Genomic DNA, 21,874 nt, shown 5'->3' with positions numbered 1-21,874 from the left:
AGGAAGAATACTTGCCAAACAACAAGGTACGCATTAATGTTATTGAAGAAGAGTTAAAAGAACTTTCAAAGAATCAATTAATAAAACTTCTTTTGGAAACTTTGGATGACTACAAGGCGATTTGCGTTAAAGAAGAAAATTTAGAAAAAGCCTTAGAAGTTCCAAAAGGTCATTCAAATTGGTTTAAAAACAGTGAATGCAAATATTGAGGAAAGATTCTTTGAGTTTTTGATGAAAACCGACGTATTCGGAAGCTTTTTAAAAATGCAAAAATGAAAATTATTTCTTTAATATGGAAATGGCTGAATTGAAACTATTTGTTCCTAAAGGAACCAGTTCCTCTATAAATACCAGATCCGAGTTCGAAAAGTTAAAATTCGAACATGAAAAGGTTTTAAGTAAGTATCTGGTACTTAAAGAGAAAATAGAATCTTCAAGAACAAAACTTCCTGATCCAGTAAGTTGGATACAAAAGTATAAAAATGAAGGAAGGAGTGGGTTAGGTTTCAATCACAAGAAGAAAAACAAAATGAAAAAATATGTTGATCTTCTAAGCAGCCGAATATGCTCTTACTGTGGGAATAGTGGACACTTAGTGTCTGACTGTTCCTCTAGAGAAGAACATATTGAGATGAACACTTGCTTAATTAAGCAAGTGTGGAAAGTTAAGAGAAATACTAGCTCAACAGAGGAACCCAAGTCAGATTGGGTTCCTACCACTGACTGATTGTTTTAATACAGGCTAAAGTGAGGGGGAACAACATGTGGTACCTCGATAGTGGTTGTTCTAAACACATGATAAGAGATAAAAAGAAATTTCTCTCGCTTTCAGCCTATGATTGAGGAACTGTGACCTTCAGAGACAATCTTACCGGCAATATTGTAGCAATAGGGAAGGTAGGAAAGTCTAAGTCACAATCCATAGATAATGTATTTTTGGTCGAAGGTTTGAAACACAATCTACTTAGTATTTCTCAATTTTGCGACAAAGGGAACAATGTGAATTTTAACTGATGAATTTTGTGTAGTAAGCAATACAGGAACAGGTACCAAGATTATGGAAGGAACTAGGAAGGGGAACACATACGTCATTGATCTCAACCTTGTTCCTAGGAACAACCTAACTTTTTTAAGTGCCGTCGACAATGAACCACTTCTTTGACATAAAAGGTGTGGTCACGCAAGTATGGCATTGCTCCAGAAGCTAAGTGGTATGGACTTAGTTGTTGGATTACCAACAATCAAAGTCTCAAACCACGAAGTTTGTGGACCATGTGCGAAACGTAAACAAGTTAGATCCTCGTTCAAACCAAAGAAAATGAAACAAAGGACTTGATCACAACTTCTCAGCTCCTAGGACTCCACAACCAAATGGCGTGGTGGAAAGGAAGAATCGCACTTTGGGGGACAGTGCAAGAACAATGATCATAGCCAGCAATCTTCCGAAGAATTTTTGGGCTGAAGCAGTGAACACGACATGCTACATCATCAATAGAGTCATGATAAGACCCATTGTCTTGAAGACCCCTTATGAACTGCTCAAAGGAAGAAAACCCAATATCTCATACTTTAGAATCTTTGGTTGTAAATGCTTTGTACATAACAATGGTAAAGACAATTTAGGAAAGTTTGATGCTAGAAGTGATGAGGCTATTTTTATAGGATATGCTTTAAATAGTAAAGCATATAGAGTTTACAACAAAAGAGCAATGTGTGTTGATGAAAGTGTCCATATTATTTTCGATGAAACTAACTCCCTGCAGGAACTAAGTCATGAAAATGACTTTGAAATAGGACTGACTCGTTCTGAAGAGTCAGTGAACATTGATGAGGAATTAACACATGCAGGTACCGACAAAAAGCATATTCCTGAAGAAGAGATAGTTGTTCCTGATCCTGTTATACAGGAGGAACAGACAGCAGAAATTCATCTAGAAAATAACGAATGAAAATCCTCAAGCTGGAGGAACAGAGACAAGGAGATTTGAACCAAGACCATGGAGGCACCTGAAATCCCATCCATTGGATTTAATCGTAAGTGATATTGAAAAGGGAACTCAAACGAGATCCCAACTGAAAAATTTCTGTGCTTTCCAAGCTTTTTTGTCTATGACAGAACCACGAGATCATAATGATGCTCTTCAGGAGTCTGACGGGATAAATGTCATGCAAGAGGAACTAAATGAGTTCCAGAGGAACAAGGTCTGGCATCTTGAGACCAAGCCTAAAAACCAAAAGTGATTGGGCTGAAATGGGTCTTCAGGAACAAGCTGGACGAACATGGAACAGTCATAAGGAACAAAGCCAGACTCGTAGTCAAAGGGTATAATCAACAAGAAGGTATTGACTTCGATGAAACTTTTGCTCCTGTAGCTAGAATAGAAGCAATAAGAATTTTGATTGCCTATGCTGCATTCATAGGTTTTTGGTTGTACCATATGGACGTCAAATGTGCCTTTTTAAATGGGTATTTAATTGAAGACGTCTATGTGGAACAACCTCCTAGATTTGAAAACCCGAATCTTCCTAACCATGTCTATAAGCTAGATAAGGCTCTTTATGGGCTTAAGAAAGCTCCTAGATCATGGTAGGAAAGACTTTCAAAATTCTTACTTTCTAATGATTTTATACGAGGAAAAGTTGATAGGACCCTGTTCCTTAGATCCAAAGGAACAACATCCTAGTGGTTCAGATTTATGTAGATGATATAATTTTTGGTGGAACTAACGAATCTCTTTGTAAGGAATTTGCTGAGTTAATGCGTAGTGAATTTGAAATGCGCATGATGGGAGAATTGAACTTCTTTCTCGGCTTGCAAATCAATCAAACTGAAAGAGGAACAATGATCCATCAACAAAAATACGTAAAGGAGTTATTGAAAAAATATGGACTGGATCAAGCAAAAACCAACCATACTCCAATAGGAACATGAACAAGGTTAGATGAGGACCAAAGTGGTAAGTCCGTAGATCACAAACTCTACAGAGGTATGATTGGTTCCTTACTTTATCTAACTGCTAGTAGGCCTGATATCTCCTTTAGTGTTGGTTTATGTGCTAGATTCCAATCAAATCCTATGGAATCTCATTTGACAGCTGTCAAACGGATCCTTAGATATTTGAAAGGAGGTGATGATCTTTGTTTGTTCTATCCTCGAAGTGACATCTTTGATCTAGTGAGCTATTCTGATGCTGACTATGCTAGAGACTTGGTGAATCGAAAAACCACCTCGGGTATTGTCTTGTTCCTAGGATCAAGCTTAGTTTCTTGGAGTTCAAAGAAACAGAACATTGTTGCTCTTTCCACAGCCGAAGCTGAATACGTGGCAGCTGCTGCTTGTTGCTCCCAGGTATTATGGAACAAGCAACAGGTACGTGACTTTGGCATAAAATTAAAGTGTGTTCCTATACTAATAAGTGCGTTTCTAACGCACTTTATGACCTCCTTTTGGCTTATTTTCGTTCCCTTTTTCCCCTTTCTTCCCTCTTTCTCCTCACTTTTCCCTTCTATTTCATTCACTTGATCATGCTTGGTCATAGTGACATTTTTGCTAGATTTTTAGTCATTTTTGATCGAATTTCTAGTACATTTGCTTTCACCTTCTTTTGCTATGTTCTTGATATAGGTGGAACTACTAAGATAGCTATGATTTGTAAAGTTGGAAAAGGTAGCAATGAAAACAAGCACAAATTGAGAAATGGTGCGCTTGCACCATTCCCCATGTCCGCTCGCACAAAGGAGCACATTGCACAATAAAATCTTGAGCAGAGAACGTCAAATGGACATAACTTTCAAAAAAAAAAATTGGATGAAGGTAATTTCAGTTGGAGGTAAAAGCTCGTTTCGATATCTTTCCAACGACTGGTCATAAGCTTGATTTAGATATAAAATGAAGAAGTTATGCTCGTTTTAAGTTGAACTGTCCGACTAGATCAGAAAGAAAGGTGCGCCCGCACCTGGTTTTGGTGCGCCGGTACCGTCCGACGACTTATTTTGGTTTTGAGGCAGAAGGGTGAGGTGCGCCCGCACCTCATCTTGGTGCGCCCACACCTCCTTGTGGTGCGCCCGCACCCTTCGTTTCCGGAAAAGAAAAATCCGAGCCTTCATTAAACGATAGTTGAGTTTTATTTTGACTTACGCTTTCATTCTAGTTTTTACAGAATATTCTAGGGTTTTGTATTAGAGAGAAAACACTTTATTTTCCATTGATAATTGAGATTAGTGATCATAGTTTTGATTCCATTGACATTCAAGGTAGTTTTGTTCATTCTTAATTCAAAGTTTCAGTTTTTTAATTCATTCTCTTGGTGTTTGTTTATGTTCTTATATTATTTAAGATCTTCATTCTCTTAGTTTATTAATTGCGATTTTTATTAGTTTAACCATTACTTAATCAAGTTTAGCCTTAGATTGGTCATAGATTTATTATTTAATTGCTTTAACTCCATGATTATTGAGTAGTTTCATAATCTAGGGTTAGGGTGAAAGTATCAATTAGGGTTTTAAATGTGTTGTTGATGTGATTGTGATGTTAGAGGATTATGCATTGATCTTGGTGTTTTGAAACCTTAGGATAGATATTGATCACATTTATACTTTGGTATTTTGATTTCAAATGTTCTTAAATCGAATTTTGAACTCTTTTATCATCCCCAAGAATCAACTTAATTTCTAGCCAAGATATTGGTAGAAATTAAGGGGATCCTTATTAGGGGTTTTCCGAACTTATTGAATCTCTTAATCAATTACTAAAGACCATTCGAGAGAGGATTTAGTTGATTGATTAAGTGATTATCTTGAGGACCATTCGAGAGAGGACTCAAGTAATTTAGAGGAGAAACTAAACCTTGCATAATCATCTCCGTACATCACAATCGCATTAGCAATCATTGGCTATTCTTATTCATACTAGTAACCTTAACTCTAGTGTCTTTTATCTGATATTTAAACTCTGTTATTTGCTTGTTCGTGCTATTAGTTTAGATTTAATCGATCCAAAATCTTTCAAACCCCCAAATACCTTCAATTAGGTAGTCTAGACTTGATAGACTTTAACCAATCCCTATTTCCCTGTGGATCGACCCTTGACTTGCCCTTACTATTCCTTAGTAATGCTTGTTAGGACTATAAATATTGTTTGGAAAGCGGTTCTTAGTGCCTTAACGACACACTAAAAACCTCTTATCAAAATGGCGCCGTTGCGGGGAAAGTGCTATTGATTGAAGTTTATTTTAGTTTAATTTGGTTAATTGATTTTTTTTATTTTATTTTTTATTTTATTTTTTGCTTTTCTTTACTTGTTTTTTTTATCTTGTCTTTATTTTATGTGGTAAGTGATGTTTATATGAGTCTAGGATTTTGTACATAATTTTTTTTTATATAATTTTTTTAAGAGAATTCCAAAAAATGACAACTTCTTTTTTCCTCAATATGAGGATGAACCATTTTGGAATTATTATCAGAGATTTGAGAACACTCTTCTAATAAGTATAGACTTGAGATTTGGGAGATGTGTGAGGTGATATATGATGGTTTGAATATGCATACAAGAGAAATTTGGAGTCTATGTTTAATGGTGAATTTCGATCCCAACACTTTGATGAAGCATGGAGTTTCTTTGGGTGGTTTTCTAGAGATACTTATGAGTGGGACCATGGAAATACCACTTTCTCAAATTTAGAAGATGTCTCTAGCTGTGAACGCCATGTTTATTCTGAAATTCTTAATTCACTTAAGAAAATATGGCATTGTTAAAGAGATGTGATTCTATGATGGACAATTGTCGAATCTAGCAAAATATCAATTGAAACATTGGGTCAAATTATCAATAATCAAAATCACTCTTGTATGACCATAACTAATGAAGATGATGATTGGGATATGGATGAGAATCCCAGAGTAGAGGAATCATTTGTTGAGAAAGCTTACACTATAAAGTCTAATGATGTTGAAAAAGTAGTTGATGAGACTTTTGTTTCTACTCGTTCTCTTCATATTCCTTTTTCAAGGAAAATCGACTTAGTTCCTTCCTTTCCCATCTTATTCCCTCGCCTCAAAGTTTCACCATTGGAAGAGCCTTTGACCTCTTTAAACCTTCACAAGACCCAAATGAAAGTCATCGAGGACATGACCGAGCTTAAAATTTGCAAGGATCATCAAAGGGAGAACTCATTGTTTTCTTCTTTTAATGTGTGTTCTTCATACTTTCCAGGATTCTCTTGGAAATTTCATTATTTCCGGCACTCATTACTTGGTAAGCATATAGACGCATTGAAATTTGTGCATGCTCTTTATCTATATCATACCTATTTGATCCATTGTGAAATGTGTGCTAATGCTTATGACAAACTATTGAGATCTTTGTCAAATTATTTAGTGTAGGTCTAGCTAATTATCCTAAAAGAGCTCTTTTTGCAGGTATGTTGAGACCTTTCTCCTTATTTCTTGGTTAGGATTTTTGCTTGATTTTCTGCCCTTACCTCATCCCTTACTTTCTCTTTGCTTGTACGCTCCGAGGACGGAGTTTGTATTAAGCTTGGGAGAGTTAGCATGTGTTCTCTCCATCTCAACATTTTTTTTCTCCCTTTTGCATTTAGGTTCTTTTTAGTGCTTTTGCATGTTAGGTTTGATAAAAAAACACAAAAATATATATATTTTTTTTTTCTGCATTTAGGATAGCTTGGTTGCATGCATGATTTGTGGCTAAAAGTGTTCATAACTTGATTGGAAGACCTTCCCTACATTAGACTTGATGATTTTGGAAGCCCTGTTGTGATTTAAGCGTCTTTGAGAACGATAACTTTTGGTAGAGTCTCTTTGAAATTAGGCGAGTTGGATGAATGGATTGTTCCCTTGTCGACGAATCCCAAGGAGGGCCAAGAACCTCGTAAGACTCATCACAACCCTCACCATTGATCGCCTAACTTGTGACTTGCATTTTAGCTCCCCAAGATTCATAAGACCGAGCCTCTTAGAAGAATGATTTAGGGCGTTTCTTTTGCTAGAATAGGAGCTACAAAACCAAAAGCTTGAATACCGGCATAATATCCGCTTCTCAACCCATCTGAGCCTTTCTATCCTATTTTTGCTTAACCCTCATAATAAGTCATGGCCAAACTTTCCCCAAAGTGGAGTGCATGTCTAGTTTGTGTTGAGTTGAGTTGTTTTGATACTAAGTCTTGGTTAAAAGTGAGTTAATGTGCATGTATGATCGCAAAAGTTGAAGAAATTTGTGAAAAAGAAAGACAAAAGAAATAAAAGAAAGAAAGATCTTATTGTTTGATCTGGATTTATATTGAAAAAGAAAATAAAGAAAGATCAAATTGATGAGTAAAATGAAAAAGTTAAAAAGTGAAAGAGACAAAGTGAAAATCAAGGTTATGTGTGAGATTTCTTTATTTGAGATTGGTGTTAGGACTAGCTTGGGGGAGTATTTACCCCTAGTTTATACTCCACTTACCCTTTTTGCACCACATTCCTAAAATATACTGCACACCCATAACCTAGCCCCGTTACAACCTTAACAAAGTCCCTTTTGACTTCTAGATTGGACTTGGTCGATTTAGTAGTGGCGGGCGAGATTTTGTGCAAGTCATGATGAGGGTCATCAAAATATGGTAGAGGCGACCAATTATGGTTGAGCATCCTTAGGGAGGAGTCAAACTTGGGACTTGGAAGTGGAGGAGAGTGAGAAATCACTCTTGGAAAGCCTTCTTTCAAAAAGACTCGGTTGATCGGTGGATTGAGCCCTTAGAGCCACTCTTGTGCTTCCTAATCATCTCCCTTTGTGTTTGGTTGGTCTCCTAAATCTTGTTATGAACTCATTTAGCTTGCATGTCATGTTTGCAACCTTTCATTTAGAGCATATAGGTTAGTTTGTTGCATGTTTCCCTTTTCTTTTTATTCTCTTTTTCTTCTTCTTTCCTTCATTCTCACTCTTGGTTTGCTTGAGGACAAGCAAAACGCTAAGCTTGGGGGAGTTTGATAAGTGCGTTTCTAACGCACTTTATGACCTCCTTTTGGCTTATTTTCGTTCCCTTTTTCCCCTTTCTTACCTCTTTCTCCTCACTTTTCCCTTTCTATTTCATTCACTTGATCATACTTGGTCATAGTGACATTTTTGCTAGATTTTTAGTCATTTTTGACCGAATTTCTAGTACATTGGCTTTCCCCTTCTTTTGCTATGTTCTTGATATAGGTGGAACTACTAAGATAGCTACGATTTGTAAAGATGGAAAAGGTAGCAATGAAAACAAGCACACATTGAGAAATGGTGCGCTTGCACCATTCCCCATGTCCGCTCGCACAAAGGAGCACATTGCACAATAAAATCTTGAGCAGAGAACTTCAAATGGACATAACTTTCAAACCAAAAATCGGATGAAGGTAATTTCAGTTTGAGGTGAAAGCTTGTTTCGATATCTTTCCAACGACTGGTCATAAGCTTGATTTGGATATAAAATGAAGAAGTTATGATCGTTTTAAGTTGAACTGTCCGACTAGATCAGAAAGAAAGGTGCGCCCGCACCTGGTTTTGGTGCGCCCGCGCCTTATTTTGGTGCGCCCGCACCGTCCGACGACTGATTTTGGTTTTGAGGCAGAAGGGTGAGGTGCGCCCGCACCTCATCTTGGTGCGCCCGCACCCTTCGTTTCCGGAAAAGAAGAATCCGAGCCTTCATTAAACGATAGTTGAGTTTTATTTTGACTTACGCTTTCATTCTAGTTTTTACAGAATATTCTAGGGTTTTGTATTAGAGAGAAAACACTTTATTTTCCATTGATAATTGAGATTAGTGATCATAGTTTTGATTCCATTGACATTCAAGGTACTTTTTCTTCATCTGAATTCAAAGTTTCAGTTTTTAATAATTCATTCTCTTAGTGTTTGTTTATGTTCTTATATTATTTAAGATCTTCATTCTCTTAGTTTATTAATTGCGATTTTTATTAGTTTAATCATTACTTAATCATGTTTAGCCTTAGATTAGTCATAGATTTATTATTTAATTGCTTTAACTCCATGATTAGTGAGTAGTTTCATAATCTAGGGTTAGGGTGAAAGTATGAATTAGGGTTTTAAATGTGTTGTTGATGTGATTGTGATGCTTAGAGGAGTTCATGCATTGATCTTGGTGTTTTGAAACCTTAGAATAGATATTGATCACATTTATACTTTGGTATTTTGATTTCAAATGTTCTTAAATCGAATTTTGAACTCTTTTATCATCCCCAAGAATCAACTTAATTTCTAGGCCAAGATATTGGGTAGAAATTAAGGGGATCCTTTATTAGGGGAGTTCATGCATTGATCTTGGTGTTTTGAAACCTTAGGATAGATATTGATCACATTTATACTTTGGTATTTTGATTTCAAATGTTCTTAAATCGAATTTTGAACTCTTTTATCATCCCCAAGAATCAACTTAATTTCTAGGCCAAGATATTGGGTAGAAATTAAGGGGATCCTTTATTAGGGGTTTTCCGAACTTATTGAATCTCTTAATCAATTGACTAAAGACCATTCGAGAGAGGATTTAGTTGATTGATTAAGTGATTATTCTTGAGGACCATTCGAGAGAGGACTCAAGTAACTTAGAGGGAAACTAAACCTTGCATAATCATCTCCGTACATCACAATCGCATTAGCAATCATTGGCTATTCTTATTCATACTAGTAACCTTAACTCTAGTGTCTTTTATCTGATATTTAAACTCGTGTTATTTGCTTGTTCGTGCTATTAGTTAGATTTAATCGATACCAAAATTCTTTCAAACCCCCAAATACCCTTCAATTAGGTAGTCTAGACTTGATAGACTTTAACCAATCCCTATTTCCCTGTGGATCGACCATTGACTTGCCCTTACTATTCCCTTAGTAATTGCTTGTTAGGACTATAAATATTGTTTGGAAAGCGGTTCTTAGTGCCTTAACAACACACTAAAAACCTCTTATCATATACTCTGTGATAATACTAGTGCCATTTGCATTTCCAAGGATCCTGTTCATCACTCTAGGGTCAAGCATATTCACATTCGACATCATTTCCTAAAAGACAATGTAGAAAAGGGATTAGTCAAAGTTGATTTTTGTCCAACTGAAAATCAAATAGCTGACATATTGACTAAACCTCTATCTAGGGACAGGTTTGAAAAGATACGCTTGGAACTAGGAATGATAAAAATTGTTTAAATGTACAAATGATGTTGATTCCCCTAAAAGTGATTCTTACTAAGTATGTCCTGCGACTTTCATGAATTAAAAATTCATACACCGAGGGTCAAGTATAAGGACTCACATATGTCTTTGAATATTACCCTTATTGTCCTTGCACATATTTGGTACGTATGTAGTATGTACATTATGGACACATTTTATCATATGCAAGAGCAATTTTTTTATTTTTCTATTTTTCTATTTTTCCCTCCAAACTTCCTTGCTTATTTTTCTTTTCACACCTTCCCTTCCATAATTAAATACGTTAACATGAATTATAGCCACAATTACACGTTCGATTAATCTGAGTTAAATGAAGAAACTTCATTAAATACCTTCCAAAACCCAATAAACCGTTTCATTAAACCTAACTCTCCACTTTTCTTTCACACGGTATCATGATTACTTTATAACCCAACCCATCACATCACTAACCCCTCATAATTTCCAACTCCCACATCAACTCATCTCTCTCTCTCTCTCTCTCTCTCTCTCATCGCTCATCTTCAACCTCCCTCCAAAACCCTTTCACCATGTCTTCTAACAGCAAAAATACCGGTGATCACGAAAATTTCCCCAGAGAGAAAACACCATCCCTTGATGAAGTCAAAATCGAAATCCTCTGCTCCTGTGTCTCTCTATCCGAAAAAAGAATACGGTGAAAATGAGGCTGAAAGTGAACAAGAAAAGGAGATTGCAGTTCCTACAAAGCGAGGTAAGAAAACAAAATCCTCACAATTTCTTGTGGGTTTTTGTATTGATGTTGCATGGTGCAAAAATTCCAAGTGGTCATAATTATTGAACATCTTAAAGTTTCAAAATGGTGGAAAATTGTTAGTTTGGATGAGGGTCTTTATGAAAAAGAAATGAAAGAGTTTTGTTCAAGTTTCAATATATATAACTGAGGGTGTCTGTATGTCTGTAGTGAATGGCTGTGTGGTTACACTAACTGAAAAGAAACTAGGGGAATGGTTTGATGTCCCAATTGAGGGTTACAAAGAATATATTAAGGGTTGGGCCAAACTGAACATAAATGGGGTCTGAAATGCTAAAATTCTTGCTTTCTTTAATGGCGATTCTACTGCATTATCTTTAGATCAAAAAGAATTGTCCCCATTTCACAAATTATTATTTCAGTTTGTTTGGCGTTTCATTCTACCCTCGTTGCTCAAAAAGAACCCAGGCTAGTCTAATGGATCTCTCCATTATGTATTGCCTTGTTAACAACATCAAAATCAACCTTCCATCTTTGATTATTTCACATCTCTCTCACTACATTTCCCATAACACCAAAGTGGGTTATGGAAATCTTCTCTCCTCTGTCTTCAAACATTGCAAAGCTAAATTGCCTGTCAGTCCCTCTTTTTGCCTTGAGCTAGAAAATTATCTTACTAAGTACACTCTGACCATGCTTAGTTTAAGGTTGGTCAATGGGAAGATAGATTTTGAGAGGGAAGAAACGCCTGTCAAGGTTGAGGTGGGTAGTAAGAGGAAGATGGGTGAAGAGGGAGTTCCAAGTGGGTTTGTGAGGAAGAGTCAGAGGTTAGCTGGGTCCAAGTCTCTAATGGAGCAGGATCAAGGTGAAACAGTGTTTATTCACCTAGACTCGGATCCAGTTCCTTCAACTGCTGTGGATTTTCCGTTGCTGTCTACTACTGGGCTCAACAAGTTACTTCGGGAAATTCAGGACTCCTTGACCCTTCTGCACACCAGGATCAATGCCATAGAGACCACTGTCTCTGTACTGGATTCTCAGCAGCAACAACAAATGATCGCTATCAAGAAGAACAAGGTGGATGGTGTGCTCTCCAAAATTGATTTTGTGGTCTCCTCTCTCTTCAAACGCTCCAAGCCCTAACTTTCTTTAACTTTGGAACAATTGAACATGTTTTTTGTCACTGTAATTATTAAACAATTTCTTTTGGATCTCTGTTCTTGTGTCCTTCTGAGACACATGAAGCACTTTTAATTTCTTTTTAATTTCTTCACTTTCTCTGCTTCGCTCTGCATATTGCTTAAAATCTGTTGTCCGTATTGTTGCTTTCTGCATGCTTATTTTTTTGTGTTTGGATGGCTAATATTATGAGATTTATGTTTGAGCAACTTGCTTGATGCCTAGACTATTGACTCTCTAGTGCTGCACGTACATTACTTGGTTTTGATAATGACAAAGGGGGAAGAGATATTGTTGTATAAAAAAAAATTCTTAGTTCCTATGCAAGTTTTTCTCATCCCTGTTCCCAGTCAAGCCTGATCCTGTTCCCAGTCTTAGTCTTAGTTGAGTTTACTTAAGTCTAGTTTGTGTGTTATTTTTTGTGTGTGTTATTTTTAGTTTATATTTTTTCCTGTTTATATTTTTTTAAAAAAACATAAAAACATAAAAAAAATTTAATTATTTGTCATAATCAAAAAGGGGGAATATTGCTGTTTCACTATTTTGATAATGACAAATAATTTACTTTATTTAATTTTAGTTTCATTTTTATTCGTATGTTCCTAGTTTATTTTGTTAGATTTAATCACTTGTGTTTTAACTTAATCGATAGTTTAGATTTATTCTTTTAGTTTAAATTAATGTATTTATTTTAGATATCACAAATAATATGTTAAACGACTTATGGAGAATTGATTAGGAGATTAATCAAAAATTAAATTGTTAAACTTTATTTGTGACAAAACCGTGTATGTTATGGAGGTAAAGATTATGATATTTTGTGATTCCATAATATTCTGTGAAGTTAGTTTATGTGCAGCGTTTTTGGATAAAATATGTGAAAAGGAGCCGCCAAAACTAACCTAAAACAACGCCTAAGAAGGAAAAGTTGTGGTAGTTCCTAGATTTTAGGAACCACGACAGCCCACCTACTTGCAAGGCGTGGGAAAATCAATCCGCGTGTGTTAGTGGCTGAAACTGAGGAAAATAACCAACTAACTTCCAACATACATATGCAACGGATAGATCATGGAAGAATGGCTGAATACAAGCTTCATGTGATCGTGGAGAAGATCATGGAGAAGATCATGGGAAGATTGGCTTCTACAAATAAGTTGTTTGTAACAATCTTTTAATGTATGCTTTCAGAATTTTAAGTGTAATATCTTAGTGAAAGTGTATTCGGTTTTACTCTTCTTTCATTATTACTTAGAGTATTATAGATTGGGTTGAGGAATCTAAATCTGTAATCATTTTGAGAGAAAAAGAGAAAGAGAAAGAGAAGAGAGAAAGAGAAAAGACTTCGAGTGAAGTCAAGAGAGAAAGTCAACTGTTCAGGGGGAACAAGTTGACTGGGAACCAGTTCCTAGAGGAACAGAGTAGGTCCGAGTTTAGGTTGTACAAAAGTGAGTCTTTTGGCCTAAAGTTATTAAAGAGAATTGAGTCAAAATCCCTTGTGGTCAAGGTTTTTTTTCCTATTAGGCCTAGGAAGTTTTCCTTGTAAAAATACAGTGTTCCTATTTCTTTCTTGTTTATGCAATTACTTCTTTCTTATTCAATCATTCTTTTATTTCCGCAAAAAGTTTGAAAATCTCCCCAACTACAATTCACCCTCCCTCCTCTTGTAGTTGTTTAAGTGTTCGTACCCGACTAACACCTTTGTCGCTTAGGTCTTGTGTAACGATCTACAAAAAGAGCAATCGTGAAGCTTGAAGTATAAAATTAGTGGAGCTTGAGTGGAAATTCGAAGTGTTTGGTTATATGATTGAAGTGTTTAGAGTATATTTTGAGAGTATTTTTGTTTTGGAAAAGTTTCCCTAGAAAGGTATTAAAAACATTCATAGAATAGAAGTCCTATTTGCAGGAAAATAATTCCAAAAAATGGATGGAGAAGATAAAACATGGCTTACGCTTGGCCATATTTTTTTTGTTAAAATATTCATTTTATCTTTGATTAAATAATATCTTTTGAATCCGAAAATTAGTTATCATAAGGAGAAAAATGTGATTTTCATAATATCTTTTATGAATAGGAAATATAACTAATTATCATGAGTAATTAATATTTAAAAATATAATTGATTATAATTAATAATTAATTAGGATTTTCGATATTGGGCTTTAGAAATGAAAGAATAATTAATAAAGCTTTTAAAATTGATCTGGGAATAATAAATAGACTATATGTTCTAAAAATGATTTTGGACTTAGCATCTTTGGACTGGACCAATTAGGACTACGATATGTGTCACCATTAGGTGCTAAATGGGGAGCCACAATTTTGTGTCTACAAGTGGAGTATATTCTCTCAATCACAATCCATTTTCATTACTCAACAAAGCAATCCGATGGGGATTAGACAATCATGTCACTTGGTCCATTAAGCCAATACCTTGTCGAACCTCATCGACTTAAATTGTGGGTCCTCATTGTCCCTTCTTGTATTAGAAAACCCAAATTACCACCAAATCAGATGTTGTTAGGTTATTACTAAACACTGGATGGCCCATTACCAACCTATGTTGACACATTGAGTGAAAAAATATTCTAGTATTCTACCAATCACAATCTATTACGATTACTCATCAAACTAATTCGATGGGGATGGGATAATCATTTCACTTAGTCCATTTAGCTTAATACCTCGCAATATCTCATTGACTTAAATTTTGGTCCCCAATTGTCCATCCTTGTACTAAAAAACCCAAATTACCCTCAAATAAGATGTTATTAGGTTATTATCGAATTCAATATGTGTTATTACAAAACCTATGTTGACCCACTACGTGAAGGATATTCTCCCAATCATAATCTATTGTCATTACTCATCAAAACAATCTTATGGGGATTGAAAAATCATGTCACTTGGTCCATTAGCCTAATACATCTTAAAACCTCATTGACTTAAATTCAAACCTCAATTGTCACTCCTTATACTAAAAATTCCAATTACCTCCAAATCATATGTGTTTAGGTGATTACCAAACACTTGAAGGCCATTACCAAACATATGTTAACACACTTAGTATAGGATATTCTCGCAATCACAATCTACGATGATTACTCATCAAAGTATGATAAAGATTGGATAATCATGTCACTTGGGGGGTGTTTGGTTCGGAAGGTGGTACGAGTTTAGAATTAAGAATCAAACCAAGGTGGTATAGAGTTAGAACTTGATTCCTAATACCTAGTGTTTGGTTAGAATCTTGTTGGAATCAGAGATTTTTTTTTATGTCTTATATGTTATATCTTAACAAACCACGCCTTTGAGACTATAATGTTGTTCTATTGTTACTTTATTCTTTATATTTTTTTTTGGAATCAAGTATAACAAAATAATCTAGACAAAAAGAAATAGAAAAAAATGAAATTATAAAGAAAAACCGATGGTTAAAGAAATAATGAAGAAGATATAATTGCAAAAGATCAACACAATAATGGTCAATGAGTACAAAAAAGTAAAAATTAAAGATAGAAAAAATTCTTGAAAAAAAGAAAGAAAAGAAAACAATTGTCGGCTAAACATTACTGGAGAAAATAATGCAGAAAATAGAATTGCAAACATCAACAAAGTAATGGTTAACGAGTACGACAATTAAAAAACAAATATAGACATTTATTTAAAGAAATAGAAAAGAAAACAATTGTTTGTTAAACTATGATAGAGAAAATAATGTATTGGATAGATACTTAAGATGCCAGAAAACAAAACAGTTACATGTGATTTTCAAAGTGGTTGACTGGATAGAGAAGATGACACCACTGCTTTTTTTTTCTTCCAACAATACACTTCTATTTTTTTAAAAAAATAATTGATAGATAGGCGTTGGTATAAGCCAAATGCACCTCCCCGAAGGTTTTTTTTTTCTAAACCACATACTTCATGGGTTTAAGGTATTGGTTTTAAAACGAGGATTTTACTAACCAAACACTTGGTATAGGTTTACCACATTCCAAACCCATACCTCATACCTATATTTTGCTAACCAAAGCCCCCCTTAATCCACTAGGCCTAATACCTCACAAAACATCATTGACTGAAATTTTGGGCCCTTCATTATCCCTCATTTACTAAAAAGTACAAAGTATCCCCAATTTAAATGGCGTTACGTTATTAAAAAATAATGGATGGGCCATTATCAAACTTATATTGACATACTAAAGGAAGGATATTTCCTCGACCACAATATGTTCCCATTGCTCATCAAGGTAATCCCATGGGGATTGGACAACATGTCACTTGGTCCATTAGGCCCTATACCTCATCAAACCTCGTTGACAAAAAATTTGTGCCCTCATTGTTCATTTTTGTACTAAACAACCTAAATTACCCTCAAATCAGATGGTCTTAGGTTATTACATAATATTGGATGATCCATTACCAAACGTACGTTGACACACTGAGTGCATATATTCACCCAATCACAAATCTATTCCCATTATTAATGAAAGTAATCCTATGGGGATTAAAACATTATGTACTTAGTTTATTAGGACCAATATCTCACCAAATCTCATTGACTTAAATATTGGGCCCCTATTGTCCCTACTTGTACTAAAAAATCCAAATTACCCCAAACACACAGATGATTTTAGGATATTACCAAAACACTAGATGAGCCATTACCAAACCTATGTTGACACTAAGTGGAAAATATTCTACCAATCACAATCCATTTCAATTACTCATCGGATTGGCTAGTCATGTCACTTGGTCTATTAGGCCTCATGGAGGCGTGTTTTTATATACCTATGCGAGATAAACGCGTATTTGACTACCTCTTTTTAAAGGTTTTATTGAAAATATTTTGAATTGAAAGAAGTCGCCAACAAGTCTTTAAAGGAAGACTCATAAACCTAATCGATTATTGGAAAATCATAGGGATAATTTAGGGGCTTATCAAATGTAGATTTCACCTCACGATTACATTAATGGCCAATGAATCATAGATTGAGTTCAAGGTGGGGTACGAACACTATCATGAACCATGCCGGCCACTATTTAACAAGATTAATAGGAAAGTTTATACCAAAGACAACCAAATAATATTTTCACACCCTTAAAAATATTAGTCTAAATTGCATCATTAAATACATAAAAAAGACTACATTTTTAGTGATACGTTATTAAGCAATCAAAATTAATAGGTTTCTAATAGGTTGTCCAAATTATCTAATTCATATTAGAATAATTTCTTAGGTCTTGATTAACAATAACAACATGTTGGTGATGAAAGTATAACCAGGACAATCATAGAAAATATATAAGAAAGTAAGAAGGAAGGAGTAGAGATTAGAATATACAAAAGAACGGTGTTTTATTAAAGATTTACATCATGAAAAAAATCGTTAGTAACTTCAATAAATAAAGGATTTTTTGCCAATTACAGCCTTTTGTAGTTGCGAGTTTGTTATTGCAGCCTAGTGCAGCCTATTCATTTCAAAATCTTTAATTGCAGCCTCATAAATTCAAGGTACCTTTAAGTTGCAGCCCAATTTGGATTTGAGGCCAAAGATGACGTCATGGTTAACCTCCAACGGGAATTTTTGTCTCAACCCTTTTGCAAAACCCTCGATTTCTCTCTCTCTCCTCTGACCTCCAGTTGCTCTCTCTCCTCTTTCTTTGACCTCCATTTTGTCTCTCCTCTTTCTTCAGGACCACCATTTTCTCTCTCCTCTCTCCTCTATGTGCTGGCATCTTCAAGGCCACCACATAGCCCAAGTCACATGATGTCATAATAGATATTCTTGTAATGCTTAAACAATGTTATGTTGCTTTTGAACACAGTTTGTGTAACCTCGTTTATTTAAAACAACCTATTGTAATGTGCATTTCTTAGTTTGGAGAACAATCATTTTTTTGGAGTTTGGAACAACTTTGAATGCAAGGGGAGTTTGGTTGAACAAACACAAAAATGTTATTTCATTCTCATTTCATTCATTACATTACAAATTCACTTACTACAAACTTAGATAATGAGCATTGGAAGCTCTTACAAATCATAACACTAACAACCCCCCCCCCCCCATTACATCTCAAATTAAGATGAAGTACCAAAACAAAAATATGGCCAAAAGTGCACATTACCCAAACCTCACATTTCAGTCCTGAACTAACCCTTGTCCTCTTCATCTTCAACATAATTTTTTATGTGTCCTTCTTCCTTCCAAGGGTAACTGATTCCTTCAGCTTCCTCTTGAGCACATCCACTTTATTGCTTAGTTGTCTCTTATCTTCCATTAGCACTAATATTACATCTCTCTACCAATCTGTTGGGTCTTCCTCATGAATCCACTTAAAGTACTTGCATCCCCTTGTGTTAGTATCAGCATCTTAGTTTGGGCATGCATAAACCTTGTCCCCGGATTTTCCTTAGTCCAATCTCTCGTTTTTGAAATGTACAGCTTGCAATTACACCTCTTACCATCTTGACTCCAACCTCTACCCTTCTTAAACATAATTCTTGCCACATAAGTATCAAATCATGAATACAATTGTACTTATTTAGGTTTTGAAATCAAAAGCCCTAATTTTTTAGATCAACAAACCCTAATTGTTTCACCTAAAAAATTTGAAATAAAAAACCCTAAAAATCCCGAACCAAAAAAATTGGGAAAAAAATCAAAAATTTAGTTGTACTAACCTTGTCTTATGATGCGCAACACTCCAAATCAAATGAAAATGCACTGAATTGAAGGAGATGAGAGAGAAAAACAATATCAAATGTGTTAATGGTTGAGAGAAGAAACAGAGAAAAAAACGAGGGAAACAAACGTAAATAAACTGGAGGTCAAAGGAGAGAGACAGAAATCGAGGGTTTTGGAAAAGGGTTGAGACAAAAATTCCCATTGGAGGTTAACCATGACGTCATCTTTGGCCTCAAATCCAAATTGGGTTGCAACTTAAAGGTACCTTGAATTTATGAAGCTACAATTGGAAATTTTGAAATGAAAAGGCTGCAATAAACAAACTTGCAACTACAAAAGGCTGCAATTGGTGAAAAATCCATAAATAAATAATAAGCAATATTCAAGGACCCTTTGGAATATACCGGTGTGGCTTGGTTTGAGGGAATAACAATCGTGAGCCTTTCAATGAAACTTGTGAAGATCGATCAAAGTATGTACTGTTTGTTTGTAAATATGTGTTTATATGTTTGTAAATATGAAAGTGTGAGAGTTCGCAAGTATTTGAGCGTCTAAAAGTCTCCTTTAGATCGGGAAATCATTAGCTTATTTATATAAAAATATTGAAAAAAAGATAAGAGAGTAAACTGTACGTCGCACAAAGAGTGTGTTGGGCGCACGTCGCTACGTGACGCGTAAATCCACGTGGCGCACCAAATGCACTTCAATCTGGACAACCTTTTCTCTGGACGCTTTTTTGTACGATTTTCTTTTATCTTCTTTAAATCCCAGAATCAACTTTTACAAGATAAAATATGATTTCAATTTTCAATATTTATGAAAATATTTATTTATTTCTGAATATATTTATTAGATAATGAAGAAAAACAATTAATTGTCATGAATAATTAAATGGACTTTTTGAAAGGGCCTGGCTCAAAATATCTTTATAGGCTCAAAATATTTCTATGGGCTCAAAATGCAATTAATTATTAGGAATAATTAATTGGGCTTTAAAATAGGACTTTCGATCATTTTTTCAAATAAATAAGCTTTTATATTTTAAAATGTTTTTGGGCCTGGCTCTACGGACTGCTCTCCCCTTGGGTTGGACTAATTAAGATCGTGGTATGTTTTATCATTGGTCCCTTAAAAGGGGAGGCACGATTATGTGTCTACATCCAATACCACACTGAAGCTCACCAAACCTCACAGACTTAAAATCTGGGAGCTCATCATCCATTCTTGTATTAAAGCCCAAATTATCCCCAAATCAGATGTTTCTAGTTATTACTAAACACTAGATGGACCATTACCAAACCTATGTTTATACATTGAGTGGAAGATATTCTACCAATCACAATCTATCCTGATTCATGCTCAAAGGAATTCTAAGGGGATTGGAAAATCATGTCACTTGGTCTACTAGGACGAATAGTTCACAAACCTCATTGACTTAAATTTTGGACCCTCATTGTCCCTCATTGTACAAGAAGCACACATCACCACCAAATAAGAAGATTTTGTCAGGTTTAACCAAACATTAGATGAGTCATTACTAAACATATGTTGACATTTTATGTGGATGATATTCTCACAGTCACAATCCATTCACATACTCATCAAAAATAATTTTATGGGGATTGGACAATCATGTCACTTTGTCCATTAGGCCAAATACCTCACTAACCTTATTGACCGAAATTTTGGGCATCATTGTCCAGCCTTGTACTAATTAAGCTACCCCCAAGTTACACCTTAATCAGATGTTGTTAGGTTATTACAAAAAAAAAAAATTAGATGGACCATTACCAAACCTATGTTAACAAACTAAGTGGTGAATATTCTACCAATTATAATCCATTCTAATTACTCACCAAATCAATAATCCTATGGGGATTGGATAATTAGGCCCAATACCTCACCAAACCTCATTGACTTAAATTTTTGGTTTTCATTGTCCTTCCATGCATGTACTAAAAAACCCAAATTACCCCCGAATCAGATGTTGTTAGGTTATCACCAAACACTGGATGGCTTACCAAACTTATGTTGACACATTGAGTGGAGTATATTTTCCCAATCACATTCTATTCCAATTACTCATCAACGCAACCATGTGAGGATCAAAATATCATGTCACTTGGTCCATTAGCCCAATATCCTACTAAACCTCATTAACTTAAATTTTGAATCCCCGTTGTCTCTCTCTATACTAAAACTCTCAAATTACCCCCGAATTAGATGATGTTAGGTTCTTACCAAATATTGGATGGACCATTACTAAATTTATGTTGACACAATGGGTGGAGGATATTCTCCTAATCACAATATTCTCCTGCTAATAATAAGTCTTATGAGGATTAGAAAATGATGTCACTTGGTCCATTAGGCCCAATACCTCATCAATCCTCATTGACTTTAATTTTGGACCGCTATTGTACCTCCTCGTACAGAAAAGCACAAATTTCCCCTAAATCAGATGATGGTAGGTTATTGCCAAACATTAGATGGGGCATTACCAAACCTACGTTGACATACTAAGAGAAGGATATTCTACCAATTACAATATATTTCCATTATTTAAAGTTTTTTGGGACAATGTGATAATAGGTTTTTAGTGTGTCGTTAAGGCACCAAAAATCGCTTTTCAAACAATATTTGTAAAACCTAACAAGCAATAGCTAAGAACGTAGTAAAGGCAAGTTAAGGGTTGTTCCACAAGAAAAATGGGATTAATCCAAGTCTATCAAGTCTAAATACCTAATTGAGGAATTTTTTGCACTAGTGGAAAAATGAAGAAGGGTTGCGCTGAAAAAGGCCTGTAGGGCTGCGCTTTTTGACAGCAACCCTTTCAGTAGCAGCCCTTCACTTTTTAAGTAGGGCTGCGCTAGAAAAGCGCAGCCCTTCACAAGGAAGGGCTGCGCTTTTTAGGAAACAGCGCAGCCCTTCTAGCTTAGAAGGGCTGCGCTTTTTCCTACCAAAAAAAATAAAAAAAAGAACATTTTTTTTTTTGACATTTTTTTACTCATAATCTCACATTTTCAGAAATTAAACAGAAGAGAAGAGAAAAGAAACGAAAATGAAAATACTAAACC

Source organism: Beta vulgaris, chromosome 9 (genome assembly GCF_026745355.1).
Source record: "Beta vulgaris subsp. vulgaris cultivar EL10 chromosome 9, EL10.2, whole genome shotgun sequence".
Taxonomy (NCBI): domain Eukaryota; kingdom Viridiplantae; phylum Streptophyta; class Magnoliopsida; order Caryophyllales; family Amaranthaceae; genus Beta; species Beta vulgaris.
Note: the sequence above shows the minus strand (reverse complement) of the source record.